This window comes from Gorilla gorilla, chromosome 11 (assembly GCF_029281585.2).
Source record: "Gorilla gorilla gorilla isolate KB3781 chromosome 11, NHGRI_mGorGor1-v2.1_pri, whole genome shotgun sequence".
Taxonomy (NCBI): Eukaryota; Metazoa; Chordata; class Mammalia; order Primates; family Hominidae; genus Gorilla; species Gorilla gorilla.
The window spans coordinates 83,689,220-83,704,695 of NC_073235.2; the positions used below are offsets into that span (position 1 = coordinate 83,689,220).

General features: G+C 36.6%; 1 long non-coding RNA gene across 1 annotated transcript in view; it reads left to right on the forward strand.

The window, feature by feature from the left end:
* The window catches only part of LOC109025902 (uncharacterized), a 126,151-nt gene extending 111,051 nt beyond the window's left edge, over window positions 1-15,100 (forward strand). Inside the window, exons 3-4 of the long non-coding RNA XR_010129508.1 lie at window positions 2,953-3,017; window positions 14,910-15,100. This is a non-coding gene — a long non-coding RNA (uncharacterized lncRNA). The remainder of the gene's footprint in view (window positions 1-2,952; window positions 3,018-14,909) is intronic.
* The last annotated feature ends 376 nt before the right edge of the window (window positions 15,101-15,476 follow it).

Consider the following 15,476-nt stretch of genomic DNA (forward strand, 5'->3'; position numbering starts at 1 on the left):
TGAATCTGTGCTACTTTTTAGACTTTTACATCAGCACATTTTTGTAAATGCAGCAAAATTTGTCCCAACAATTGAACTCCAAAGGATCAGCGATCTTCATTATTACCAAAGACAAGTAGGAAAACAATCAAACTTTTTAGGGGAAGCAATTCTTACAAATTTCTAAGGAGAGTCCATGTGTGCAGTTCTTTTTATGTACTACGCAACATAAAGGGCTAGAACTCTTCACTTTTCTACAAGTTAAGATTGTAAAAGAATCAATCACAAATCGAAAGGGAAAAGAAAATAGAAAATATTTAACAAAAGATTATAGTTCTCTAAAGCTTTGATACTCAAAATGTGGTCTGTTTCACATCAGCTGGATGTCCAAAATCAGAACCTTAGGCCTTACTTCAGACTTATTAAATAAAAATCTGCATCTTAACGATCTCAGGTGATTTGTGTGCACAGCCAAGTCTCAGAAGCACATAGTTTCTATTCAGTCAACAGAGTAATTCCAAACTTATCACCAGATGATCTTCTTATAAAGCCTTGAAGTTTACATAGGCAAACTGCTTTGTAAGTACAGCCAGAATAATTTTTTGTTTTAATCTGCAACACAAGTAAATTAACCTTAGTAATATGGTCAATTTAGTTTTTAATTGTTATTGAAAGTTTAAAGATAGTTAAGCTTAGAAAATAATGTATAAAAGTTAAATGTCAAAGGTTACATTTAGAAAACCAAAATACCTACAAACATGCTGTAAAATATCCATGTGTGTTTAAGTGCATTAATCTTCAAATTCATGCTTTTCTTTTATTACTTGAGTTGCTGACGGGATAGTTACTTTTTACTTATATGAGTATAAAAATGCCACTGGGGAAGGAAACATGTTTTTCTGTTCTCAAAATTCAAACTGGCTGAATGAATTAAGCTCAAACTTATGAAAATAATTCACCTTCGGGCTGAGCCTTTCTTATTAAGGTGGCAACCAGAGTTGAGAGTGACTTGAGTGGCATTTGTGAACACCTACAATGATAGGTTTTAAAAAGGGACATTTTCTCCCTTTAGCATTCACAGTTGATCATTATTTTTGAAAACTGATCATTGGTATTTGTTCTATTATTTTCATGCCTATTGATCTGATGGTGGAGAGATGTTTGTTTTCTTGAATGTTTTCATTTTTCAGTTTTTTCCTCCTTTCCTCTGTTCTTTACTTTCTCTTTTTCTCCTTCGCTGTCTTTCTCTCATTTAATTATTGATTGCCCCTTATGTGTGAGGCTTTTTTTCAGACTACAGAAAGATTTAAAAGAAACAGAAAACATAACTCTTGTCTTCAAAAATATCACAAATTCCTAATATTTTCCTGACTTAAAATTCCCTCTCAACATGCTCTACCAAACTGTTTCTCTTGTGGTCATTATATATTCAGGGCTAATTACTTCTGTTTTTAACTTTGTTTTCTTTGTTTTTCTCCTTCCTCACCACCCTTGTTTTGTTATAAGTAGATCAACAGTTACTATGGAAACATATCACTGTTCTGGGTGTGGTGAGTACCACAATTTATATATAATTCTTAAAATATGAGTACACGAAACTAAGATCACACGTTACCCTTTTGATATTCATGCTTTGTTTCTAGATATGCTTAACCTTGACTAAGATGTCTGTCATTCTGTAAAACAGCTTTTACTCAGTTCAACACATTTGAAATTTTATTTCAGACATACCAAAAATATTATGTTAATCACAAACATATTTGTATTAAGCAAAAATTCTATTATTTAATATCTTGCATAATTAACAAGATATAGTAGAAGGACATACTGATATGGTCCTAAAATAAACGAGTTGTATCCAATTCTATAACAAATTTGCTAATCCCATAAATCCTGAAAAAGAAATCACAGCAAACGAATGTAAATATTAAAAATATACTTTAAAGTCTATATTTTCAGACCTGTGGAATCTCGCCTATGGAAATGAAGGGGAAATTTTATTTTCCTTCATTTCATGCCACAGAATGAACAGTGTTGGTAGGAAAAATTCTTTCTCTACCAATTTAGGCTTGAGTGATGGGACCTGTGAATTAATTGACAATAGACCCAGTAGTTAAATAAATCCCTAAATAGAAGGATTTATATATCAGTTTAACAAAGTGGGTGGGGAAATTTAGAGTTGCAATAGCTGTGGAAGGTTCTATTGGACATTTTCATCCTGATGACAATAGGCAGTCTCCTTCTTGCCTAAAAGCTCCCCCATACGGGGGTTAATGGCAGCTGTGTTTTCCAGGAGGCTCTACTTTTGCCAGAGAAGTAAAGTTTAGATAAAATTTATTTCTCCCATCAACAACTTTTCCAAACTTTCTCACTGAATTTTTGTTTAAAAATCTATGTTTTGGATTTATAATACAAACTGATTATCCCTAATCTGAAAATCCAAAATCTAAAATGCTCCAAATCCCAAAACTTTTTGAGTGCTGATGTCATGCCACAAGTAGAAAATTTCACACCTGATCTCCTTTGATGAACTGCAGTTGAAGCTCAGCCAAAACTCTGTTTCATGAACAAAATTATTAGAAATATTTTATAAGACTACCTTCAGACTACATGTATAAGACGTATAGAAAATGTAAATTAATTTTTTGTTTAACCTTAGTTCCCATCCCCCAAGATATCTCATTATATATATGCAAATATTCCAAAATTTGAAAATATTCAAAATCCCGCATTGATCCCAAGCATTTCAGAAAAGAGATACTCAACCTGTATACATCAATCCTCATTACAGTTGACCCTTGAATAGCATGTGCTTGAACTGCACAGGTCCATTTATACATGGATTTTTTTTTCAATAAAAGATGCACCAAGTATAACTACCTTTCCTGCCTCCTTTTCCACCTTCTCACCTCTTCTGCCTTTGCCACCATTGAGACAGCAAGACCAACCCCTTCTCTTCCTCTTCCTCCTCAGCCTACTCAACGTGAAGATGATGAGAATGAAGACCTTTATGATGATCTGCTTCCACTTAAAGAATAGTAGGTACATTTTCTCTTCCGTACAATTTTCTTAATATTTTTTTCTCTAGCATACTTTATTATCAGAATATAGTGCATAATAGAGCATATAATTTGTGTGTTAATCAACTTTTTATGTTATTTGTAAGGCTCGTGGTCAACAGTAGGCTATTAGTAGTTAAGTTTTGGGGGAGTCAAAAGTTGTACATGGATTTTTTGCTGCACAGGGAGGGATCAGTGCCCCTTACCCCTGCATTGTTCAAGGGTCAACTGTATATTCAAATAAACTTAGGAAATGTGTGTTGGTATATACTTCATAATTATATCTCTGCCTCAATAAAACAATTGGAATTTATTCTCTGTACTCTACTATCAAATATTAGAATTGATTAGAGTGGTAATGGGATTCAGGACATGTTACCCAAAATATGGCACCTTGGCATTTGAGAAAACAGCAGAAACAGGAAGGCCACTCTCACCTTCTTCTCACCCTTCTCACCTGAAGCATGTAATAAAACCTAAGAAGATCACTCTTTGGCTTTCTCCTACCCTTCTTTTTTGAAGCAGGTCATGAGACCTTCATTTGAAAGGTGCCGTTCCTTAGTGGGTGCAGCGCACCAGCATGGCACATGTGTACATATATAACTAACCTGCACAATGTGCACATGTACCCTAAAACTTAAAGTATAATAAAAAAAAAAGAAAATAGATAGCTAAATATTGCAGTATGAAGAAAAAGGTCAATAAATATTTGTTGAATTAAAAAAAAAAAAAAAAAAGAAAGGTGCCGTTCCTAAACCCAGAGGAAAGGAACATCTTTGTCTTTGAAGGCACAGGGGCACAGAGAAGAATCAGAACAAGAAGGGCTTGCTAAATCCCCCCCAGTTTATTATTATTAGATCATACCCTCTTTCTCCAATCATACTTCTCCATATCTATCCATCTCTCCATCAGATCTAAGCATAAAAATACACTAGGTTACCTGTTTTTTTGAATCTTTGTTTCCTTATAAAGGCTACTGTGTCACATAAAGCTTACATTAAATAAATGAGTACGCTTTTCTCTTATTAATCTGTCTTTTTTTATTGGTGCCTCAGCCATGAATCTAGCAATGAGTAAGGAATGAATATTCTCCTTCCCTATGGCTAGCATAGCACCTTTGTTAAAATTATAGCATGACGATACATCATACAACCAAAAGTGATACCAATGCGCCACATTTTCCTTTTATAAAGTATGCCTTAAAAAGCAAAATTTAAGGAATGAACACAAATGGAAACACAGGCAATGGTAGAAGCATTTGGCTCCAGCCTATTCACTATGAGGTCCGCTAGATTTCTGAACTGCTCTGTGCTGCTCAGTTTTCCTCTTGGGTTTTAGATTTCTGTTCTCTTTTCATGATCTCTTATTGTTTACATGACTATCTTTCTTTTGGACACTAGCTTCTTAAGGGAAAAAAGTGAACACAACTCAACTCTCCCCACCATATGTAGTGTCTGGTACATTGTAAGTGGATGACGTGTTGGGTGAAATATGTGAGGGACCAAATTCTTATTTGTCCTGCAAGAAATAACCAATGATGGAAAAATTTAGGTATAGGTATATACCTTGGATTCTGAAATTAGGAAATGATTATATTCTCTGATTATGCCTGTGACCTGGGGTGTGGACAGAAGATATTTCTCCCTCTTACGAGTTCTTTTCTCACACATTTATAGAAATTAAGCCAGGAGAAGCAGCTACACAATGCAGCTACCCACTTTATTGACAGAGATCCAGGGATACTAGGGAAGCTGTGGCTATTGTAACATGCTTTTCCTGCTCCCCCCCCGCCCAGCTAGCTTCTACATGGAATAACCACTGCTACTACATACATTATGCATACAACATACATAAATTACTATTGCAACCACAATTACTAACTAATATGAGCATTCACCATTTATAAATACCAAGCCTTGTGCCTGGCACCTTACATATAGTGTCTTATTTATTTTTTCCATCGCCCTAAAAAAGAAATTAGTTATCCCCATTTTACACTTGAGAAGACCAAAGCTAAGAGGGGCTAAACCCAGCTCAGTTAAAAAGCATTCCAAGGCTGGGTGCGGTGGCTCATGCCTGTAATCCCAGCACTTTGGCAAGCCGAGACAAGAGGATCCCTTGGGCTCAGGAGTTTCAGATCAGTGTGGGCAACATAATGAGACCTCATCTCTACAAAAAATTTTAAAAATTAGCCTGCATGGTGGCACACACCTGTAGTCCCAGCTACTCAGGTGGCTGAGGTGGGAGGATTGCTAAACTCAGCAGATGAAGGCTGCGGTGAGCCATGATCATGCCACTGTATTCCAGCCTAGGCAACAGAGTGAGACCCTGTCTCAAAAAATAAAAATTAAAATAAAATTTAAAAAAGCATTCCAAGGCAGTTGCCCTGAATCATGCACCCAGTTGATGGGAGTGACCTCTCCTGTGGATGATTCTACAGTCAACAGAGTGCTAATACAGTTGAGGGCATAGGGTAGGAACTCAACATGTTTTGATTGGCAGTTTTATGTTAGCTCTGGGAGAATGCATGGCTAGGGATCTATAAAACAGTGAAGAATGGCCCTCAAATGTAAGTTTTATTATTATTATTTAATCTTTAACTAGCTTTTTAAAGTCAAGTCATTCGGAGAGTGAGTTAGCTATAATTTTATCTTTTTACCTTGAGATCAGCCCTCACTCTAATAACTTTTAATTATTAGAGTTGTGCAAGTTTTGGGGAGAATTTAAACAATCTAAGTAAAATCAAAGTAACACATGAATGTAGCTATAAATATATCTCTATATATTTTTCCTGATGAATTCAACCACCCTGAGAAAAGTGTTAAATGATTCAAATATGGTATATAAAAATGGTGATTCCAATGACTATTCTTTATTGAAAGTATTAAGTCTTAATCTGTTTGCATGGCTTTCCTACTCTTATTTTACAAGATAGATTTGAGTTTGTAAATTTTAGTCTTTGCAACATTATCTACTCCAGGCACAGAGGAAGTGAGAAACTCCAAAACGTGTTCCACTGTTATATGAGCCAAAGGCTGGTCAGTGCCTTGTGGTGACAAGAGCAGCTAAAGCGGCTGTCACCCTCCCTTGTGAATCAGCCTCAGGAGATGAGGCAGCATGAATGGAGAGCTCTGGACTCCTTGTTGGGGTCAGGTCCCAAGCACGAATATCATCCCTAATTCCTAGGAGATTCTCACCTGGTGCTGCAGAAAGCCCCTTTGCAGCTTCTGTCCTTGAATAGAAGCACCTACATCCAAAACAAGATTTTGGTGACATTTTCTTTGAACAAAAGTATCAAGCAACATGCAACTATTCGTTAAAACATACGCATTTGAGTAACCCATTTTATCTAGGAGTTGCTTAATAGTAGACTTCTAGATTAATTTTAATGTAAATGAGTTGACAGTAGAGTAAGAAGTATGCAAAAACTAGTTCAGAATTAAAAACTGAAAGAAAATTGGAATAATTTACAAGTAATTTGTAAAATTTTTACATTTAAGAGAAACAGATCATGTCAGTTTCAAATATGTGTATTTGTTTATTTGCTCAAAGTTTATGACTTGGTCAATATCCATATCCATGATTTGTGACTAGTTTTTAAAAATATGCATAATTAAAATAATGAGTGATTTTTGTAAAGTTACAGCCAAATATTTTTATTCTCTTCTCCCTTTTTGGTATCTATCACTGATTCTTTATCATGTTTGCTAGATTAGCTATTACCTGTGTAACTTGCTTATTTGTATTATGCGTAAGTTATCTAATTCTCTAGAATCCTATATCTATGAATTTTCTGAGTTAATACCCAAGTAATACCTCAAAAATACCCATGTAGTTTTCATTGACAAGAAATGAAGACCATGTTTTTATATCTGAAACTGTTATCAAACACAGGGTGGCATGCCATCTTATCATTGTTCCTGGTGAAGTAGATCTAGAAAGAGGGAGAGGGAAAGTCTTCTGCTTCCTCTCACCTCTTCCTTTAACATGCATTCCCTCTACAAGCCTGGCCACAGTGCCAAAAACTTCTTTGTCCCCAGATATGAGCCATATGCCTTTTAATTCCCTATGATTGCTTTGTTGTCTGGAGTCTAGAAAGTTTTCTTGGGTTCCAAGTTTCCCTTTCCTTAAAAATGAGAATTCTCTTGAAATGGCTTAATTACCATGACCTCCTTAATAAAACAAAGTTGACAGTAATGGAGAGTAAAATGGTACTAAGAACAGGCATGATGTTAAAGGAGGCTACCCTCTGAGGGTGGAATAGTGACTGGGAATAGAGACTGATTCTGATAATTCTATATCATGTGTCAGTCAATGCTTTCTATTTAGAATATTGATACCATACATAGCATAGTGTTTGATTGTTGTTGAAGCATATTGAGGATAATCTCTTTATATCTGAAAACTGTCTTGGAAGTAATTTTGTAGAAATATCCTGATATGGAACTGATGTCATAGGTACATACGTCAGACTGCCTAGAATAATAATATGGAACCAGCAACTAGGAACACTATAGACCCAGGAGGATAAGGTAAGTTTATATAGGTTTCCATTTGGGGGATATATCATGAACATGTTGTCAAAACCAGATGTGGTTCTGAATTACCTGATCAGTTCAGTCTGAAGAAGAGTTAAGTAGGTACCTGCCTCTTACTACCTTCACACCCCAAGCCCCTACCCCAATCTGGGGGAACTCTATGTCTTGAGACTACCATAAAAATTATTATTTGGTATGTTTACATGTAAAGATTCTTGAGACTCAAAAATTCCTAAACTAGCAATAAAATAATTTTTATTCTTTGTCAAAAACTTTGAAGTATTGTTACAGCTCTGGTTCCTCAGACCTTTGGATGAAGAAGGTTTAAAAGGAATGAATATCTGGAATAGTAGGGTTGAAAGCAAGATAGGATGGAGAAAGTTCTCACACTGTGAAGCAGACCTGGCAAAGCCTTGGCCAACCCAGTAGGTGTCTCTAGAGAGAATATTGCTGATGAGTCAGGATGGCTGGGCTTTTGTGCAGGCTGCCTCAGACAGGGTGAGACTGCAAACAAGGTGGCTCCCTGCACTAAAGCAGATCCCAAAGGAGCCCCATGTTAGAGGCTGCCTCCTGACAGCACTCCCTGCAGCTGCACAGGGGATGAGGGCAGCACATCTCCAGGTCTACCACACATCTTTTCATTTTCTTGATGACTTAGTCACCTACCTGATAGGTTTCCACATAGATGAATATTAGCTTTTTGGGTTTCTTTATCATTTTATTATGTTTCCTTATTTCCCCAAATTGTTAGTGCTTATAACTTCTACCACATAAGTCTTACATTAAGATTGGGGGCTTAGTTCCAATTATCTGACTCTACGTCTTTGACCAGCTGTTTAGCCCAGGGTACATGTATTAACCTCCCTAAACTTCAGCCTCCTCATTTGTGAGTTGTTGGATGATTAAATGAGGAATATATACAAATCCATTGGCTTAGCATCTGGTATATTGTACGTACCCAATAAGTGTTATTATTAAAGAGTCTAAGAAATTTTCTAAATGCACTGGTCAATATTAGAAGAAGAAACTAACTCCCAAATATATCTGCCTATTAGGCATCATGGCAGCAGAACAAAAACTATGTTAAAATAATTAAATAAATGCAAGGCAAGGGGTGAGAGAAAACACCATCTGGCAGCTCTCAGTGAGTCATTTAGGAGTGAGTTGGAAGATAATGAAGGCCATTGCATTCTGATCATGGATGGGTCCTTCTGCTTGGCTGGTGTTATAGCCTTTCTATGAGTAAAAATAGCCCATGCATCCTTTACTGCAGCTCAGTAAACACAGATTATGTGAATAAAAATAAAAGAATGCACAACAAAATCTTTGGGGAGATTTGACACAGTTTATTTTGTTTCTTAGTGTACCCGTGAATTTCAGCGCAATCAACAGTTTAATCTGAACAGCAAGGAATTTGTTTTTTGGCTCTTTGAAGTAAGTTTTATACTGTTTTTCTAGCAGAACTGACCATATGAAATACTCATCAGAGCCAGGAAAACAATCTTCAGATTTAAAGCTGTATGGTGGCTGGAGTGCAGTACTACATATAGAATCATAACAAAAACTCTGATTTGGGTTTAGCCACTTACTACCTGGGAGGACATTGAGTATTCCCTAAGCCTTAGTTTCTCTTTAACAAAATGATTATGGTAATAAATCTTGTAATACTTAAATGAGATCAGATGAGAAAGGAGTATAAAATACTTTGTAAATATTAGTTTATTATGAGTAAAGGTAAAATGCTGCTTTTGAAGGACAGTTTCATCTTGTGATTTTAAGATTAAACTTAAAAAAAAAAAAAGACTAAACTGACTACCAGTTCCTAGCCATGCAAAGTTACCTAAATTGGGGGAATTTATTTGGGGAAATAGATTTTGGTGCCTTGGCTTTCTTATCTGTATAACTGAGATGGTAGTAATATATGACCTCACAGAGTTTTTGCTGAGATGCAGTGAGATGGTCTGGATCCAACACTTGAGTACAGTTCCTGCCACGGAATGATGATTTGGCTGCTATTGTTATATTTTAATACAAGGGTAAATAGGAGTCTTTCTTTTGTGTTTTGCACTGTTGGCGATTCTGGAATGGTTTACTAATATTTTTACTTTAATCCTGGAGTTATACAGTGATACCTTCTAACACACAGCTGGCACTTTGGAGAGATTACAATGACAAAAAATAAAAGATGGGGACAGACCCTTGAAAAGGGAATAGAAGAATAGTTCTAGGTTTTATTTTGTCTTGTTTTAAAAGATATTTCTATTGCTAAATTAACTTTATTTTTAAAAGCATGGATTAAAGAGGTATTAGTAAACTATAAAAGAAAATGCACAGGTGTGAGGGTTTTGAGCCTGAGCTCATAGTCTCCCCCCTGTCAAAAATAACTGTCTATGGACATTGAATAAATCATTTAATATCATTGGCTCCAAAAGAGATGAATAAACAAGATTTGTGCTTCTCAAGCTTGACCACATATTAGAATAACCAGGAGTACTTTTGCAAAACGGTATATCTGGCTCCACCGGGTCCACCTCAGAGCAATTGAATTATAATTTCTCTGGTGAAGAACCAGTCTGCAAGCTCATCAGTTGTTTAGGATACACAGTGAGGGTTATGGACCACCTGACTGGGTGATCATTAGGGTCCCTTCCAGCTCTGAAATCTTGTATATCTGTACATATCTTTTTACTACAGTCACATACATAAAAAGTACTTCTTAAAATGAAAACATATGTGGCATATTTAGAGAAGGTAAAGGAATTTGATTTAAGCTATTGGCTTCTGGAAATAAGCAAGTGATTTTCTTGAAGCTTATTGTAAACTATCAACCTCTCTTGCCTTAAGTGAGATGTAATGATTATACTTCAACCTACAGGCTGTATATTGGACTCAGCTATCCCCTTTTCAGTTTATCTCTGTTTTTTATGTGAAGAGTTCTGCCATTTTAGTAGCATGGATCTAATGCAGGCAAAATTCTTAATGTGATATTTAAAAACCATAAATAAGGCCTCACTTATGGACTACAGGAAGTGAGAAAATATTTCCAGAGAGGGATTTTCTCACCCACTGATCTTAGCATAAAGCATCAGCCTGAAAAAATGTTTTTTTAAATAGAAATATTCAATGATAAACACCAATAATTTCCATTTATATCATTAAAATGATGGAAGGAACATATGGCTATGATTAGAAGAATGAACGTTAGTTATGAGGCTGCATTTGCAAGAGACATTAATTAGAACTGAGAGTACCTCAAGTACTTGACTCGGGAAACAAATTTGTTTAATAAGCTGCATGGTCTGCAGATGCCCTTCCCTCTTCTTTTTCCGTGATTCCAAATAAAGCAGTTTTATCTGTGCAGAGCTAAGCACACTTGAGGAGTCACATGATTTTGTGCTTCACTTCATTTATGTTTGGAAGCAAGTTGACATGACCCTCATATGGGTAAGGTATCTCTTACAGCAATATACATCCAGGTGAGGGCATAGTCATGAGTCATGTTAAATCAGGATCAGATTTTAAACTTTCTATTCAGAGACTTGCCCTTAAAGAGAACTCCATTCATTTGAATACTACAATTGAGTTGCTGATGTGCTGTCTCAACTCCTGGAGACGCTCTGCTCTGGGGTGTACTTGAGTGGAGGACACTCCACATGCCCTGTCTTGTGCTTGTATCAGCTCCTGCTGCTTCCTTTGATCAGCAGTTGATAAAATCTCCCCTGAGGTTTGTGTAGCTGATGAAAGCCATGTATCTGGGATAAGCCTTTGGAATTTGATTTTTGGCATTATCATAATGTTAATATCCATTAGTACATTTTAAAACATAAGCACAAGGCCTTAGATGCAGGGAATTCTCTGGTGAATACCAGCTGGGGCAGCTGAAATGTGGGTTATGTGGAACCTTCAAAAGCATATACTGTATCACTTTCTTAAGCTAGGAGAGCTGTAATGACTCTCTTGGGACAAATAAACATTTTATGTGGAATCTCCACTTGCTTAATTGCTAGCCTTGAGTTTTAGAGTCCTTGCTACCCTAAGTAAACTTATCTTAATAAAAGTAAACATTTTCAGCTGTTTTTGGCTCTTGGTGAGGAGGCAAAGGTCAAATGGGAATTGAGGAAGAGCTTGATCACTCAGTAAGGCAACATTTGAAGAGTGAAATAGAAAGGTGGGATATGTAGAGAAGAAGACCAGGGTAAAAGCAAGGTTCTGGAGACAGGCTTCCTGGCTTTTAGCTTACTGCTTGCTTGCTGTAAATCTCAAGGAAGCTACTAAACTCTCTGTGCCTCAGTTTCCTCATCTATAAAATGGGTTTAATGACCAAATGAGTTAATACTTGTGATTAGCATAGTGCCTGCACATCAGAAGCAGTCAATAAATGTTACTGTTCATAAGCAGAGCCCTGTGCTCGTAGTACCTTTACTATCAAGTGGCTGTCTTTCTTTAGAACCAGGTCAATTTTATGAGCCTAATTTAAGATTCTTTTACTTTCCTGAGGCTGGTGCCAAATGGTTTTGTGATGCTAGAGGAGTGTGAACCTCAAATACCAAACTTTCCTTGCTTATAAAGTGTAGAATAATTTAATGCTGCTTATAGGTATGTTGGAGAAAAAAATAAGGATACCCTTGTAAATATTTTCAGCTCCACTGGGTGCAGCAGAATTAGAAGGTGGTATGTATAATAATTCAGCTTATCAGTCAAAACTTCAAAAAAAATATTAACTCCATGACATGGGACATTTTCTAGTAGATAAATCTTTTAGTATTTAGATCTCTGAATCACAATAAGAAATGCTATTGAAGTATAACTGATTCCCAGACTGTGTCAATACAAATATTTAGTTTTAGCCATTTATTAAAAACAAAACAAAAACTCGTTCACTTATTTATTTTTAATATACCCCACCTAGTTCCAGAAAGTATTTAATGCCACTGAAAAGCACTTGTTGAATAGGTTCAGAAAACAGGAGTTAGATACTTTTATCATCTTGTGGCTTTCAATATCACCACTTGATAGAAGTCAATAATAGTCTTCTTCCAAGTTACACTTAAACACAGATCTTTGACTGCCACATGTATTACCCATTAAAATCCAATAGAAACAAAATAAAAAACTGTCTAGGCCACTTGTTAGGGAGTTCAGGATTCAATATCCATATTATTTATTATTATATTATAAATGAACTATACATTGATACCACAGTGGTCATGTTATCATAGTTCTTGACACTTCTTGGAAGGCCCTTCTTTCTGACCCCACCCAATCTTCAGTTCCTCTAATGTGTCTGTGGTTACTTTTCTTATAGCCTCATTGCATCCTAAAGTAAGAAATGAATGTGTGGTGGTCAGGGAGTTGTTTCCTTTGACACATACTAGGACTTCAGTAAGTGGTGGTGGTGGTGGTCAATGTTCCTTTCATACAGAACATAATAAGTTGAAGAAAATTGAAGGAGCCCAGGGAGCCTGGGGTATAGTGCTACCATTCAACTAACTGTAAGAACTTGGACAAGATGCTTGATTCCCTTCAAACTCAGCTCTTAATCTACAAAATGAAGCGAATGAGCTAGTTCTGTATTCTCCTTTCTCACTTGCAATTATCTTAAGATACTAGGCATCAGCATAATTGTAGACCTTTTAGCAGTTACAGTATGACCTAAAAAATTTCTTAAAATTGTGTTTAGTTTGCACGTATAACACAAAACCAAAATATTGAGGTTGTAATATATACAGATACCTGACACAGATAATCAAATCTTTTCATTCTTTTATATCATTTTACTGTCATATTATTATGTGTCCCTTGGCTTCTACCATTTTATTATTCTTGGAGGGAGGTTTATCTATGTATTTATTTACTGCATGAAATGCAGATATATAATTGAGAAGGAATATATTCTTGTCAGGCAAGTTGCTAACATTAACATGCATTAATTCAAGAAATATTTATTCAGTCATCTAGTAAATAGGAATAAAACAATGAATAACACATGGGGCTTGCCCCAAGAAGCTTATGGTCTAATGGGAGTACTGAAAAGTAAATAGATAATTATAGAACTGTGTGACACAGATGATGACTGGGGAATGAGCAGAGTGCAAGATGAACACAAGTGGAGACCTAATCCAACTGGGGAGATCAACACAGACTCTGCAGAAGACATGGTATCTGAGCAGATGACAACTGGGGTTATTTGGAATATAGGATTATTTCAGGCAGGATAAGCAGCTCATGCAAGAGCCTGGAGGTGTGAGAGAATCATGCTTGTCCAGGAACTGAAAATAACTCACCATATGTATTGAGCAGGAGAGGAAAGGACATAGCAGTATGAAGAGGTGAGGATTTAGAGGTACACAAGGAGTTTGGGTTTCATCCTGAGGACAATGAGGAGACACTGGAGGGTTTTCATAAGAAGGGTAACATACAATATTAACATTTAAGAACAAACAAAAAATGCAAGGGTGTGGCAAATGTTATGGAGTAGAGCAGAGCTGGAGACAAGGTGATCAGTCAGAGCACTGTAGCAATTAGATAGGCTAGAAGGGATAATGTAGAGGCAAAGTAGAGGCAATAGGGAAAGAGAAAAGAAGACAGATTCGGGAAATATTAAGGAGACAGAATCAATAGGATTTGATCATTGGTTCATTCAAAAATATGTGTTGGGGCCGGGAGTGGTGGCTCACACCTGTAATCCCAGCACTTTGGGAGGCTGAGGAGGGTGGATCACAAGGTCAGGAGTTTGAGACCAGCCTGGTCAATATGGTGAAACCCCACCTCTACTAAAATCACAAAAATTAGCCGGGCGTGGTAGCGGGCGCTTATAGTCCCAGCTACTCTGGAGGCTGAGGGAAGAGAATCGCTTGAATCCAGGAAGATTTGCACCACTGCACTCCAGCCTTTGTGACAGAGGGAGATGCCGTCTCAAAAAAAAAAAAAAAGTGTTGGATTTCTGTTTCTGGTCATTATGTGGTAGCTGGTATTGGACATACGCTCCCACTGTAAATAACTATGAGGTCTGGACCAACTATTTAAAACACTATTTGTAGGCACTGGGTAGCAGCTCAGTGCTGAGCTACAATCCTTGCAAAAAGGAAACATATAAGGTAAGCTACAGATTCACACAAAGTTTCTCTCACAGAGCATTTTTCAGGCCATAGTGTAGGGAGATAGACCCCAGTAGAGAGCATCAGTTTTGCCAAATGAAGGATATAGAGATCAAGATGTAGGATATAGCATGTGACTACTAAGTTGGCTGAGATTTGGGACGAGAGCATCAAAAATAGGAAGCTGCAGAGAAAAAATCCAAATAAACAGAAATCTAAGTGAAAATTCATCTTAGGTATTTGGCTGACTCCTGGACTATGCAAGCACAAGAAGAGATTTCAGAAGGTTTGGAAGAGGGTATCTTCTGAGAGGCTGAGGGCTAAGAAGACTGCCCTGTGCAGGAAAGATGTTGGAGTGCAAGCCCATCTGGAATGGAGAGACCTCGATGAAACACATAGGCAACTAATTAGATCCCAGAAAGGCCACACTGTGCAAGTAAGTGCTATGTCTTAAGAGTAAAAACTAGAATGGGCCACCCTAACAAAGCCTAAAACCAAGACTTAACAAGATAAGGTAAACTTTTAGTAATTTAACTGCTTGCTATAATAAAACTCAACCTTCTTTAGAATAAGACAACATAATGTAGTGCTTCTACAATATTTGTCTATAATGTTCACTATTCAATAAAAAGTTATCACACACTTGAAGAAGGAAGAGTATCTGATAATCAAGTGATTAAAACTGTCAATAAAAGCAAACCTAGAGACAGCGCTAACAAGAATTTCCTATATGTAGAGCATTTCCTATGTGCAGATACTGTTTTAGCTATCAACAAGGCAGAAAAATATCCCTGAGCTCATTG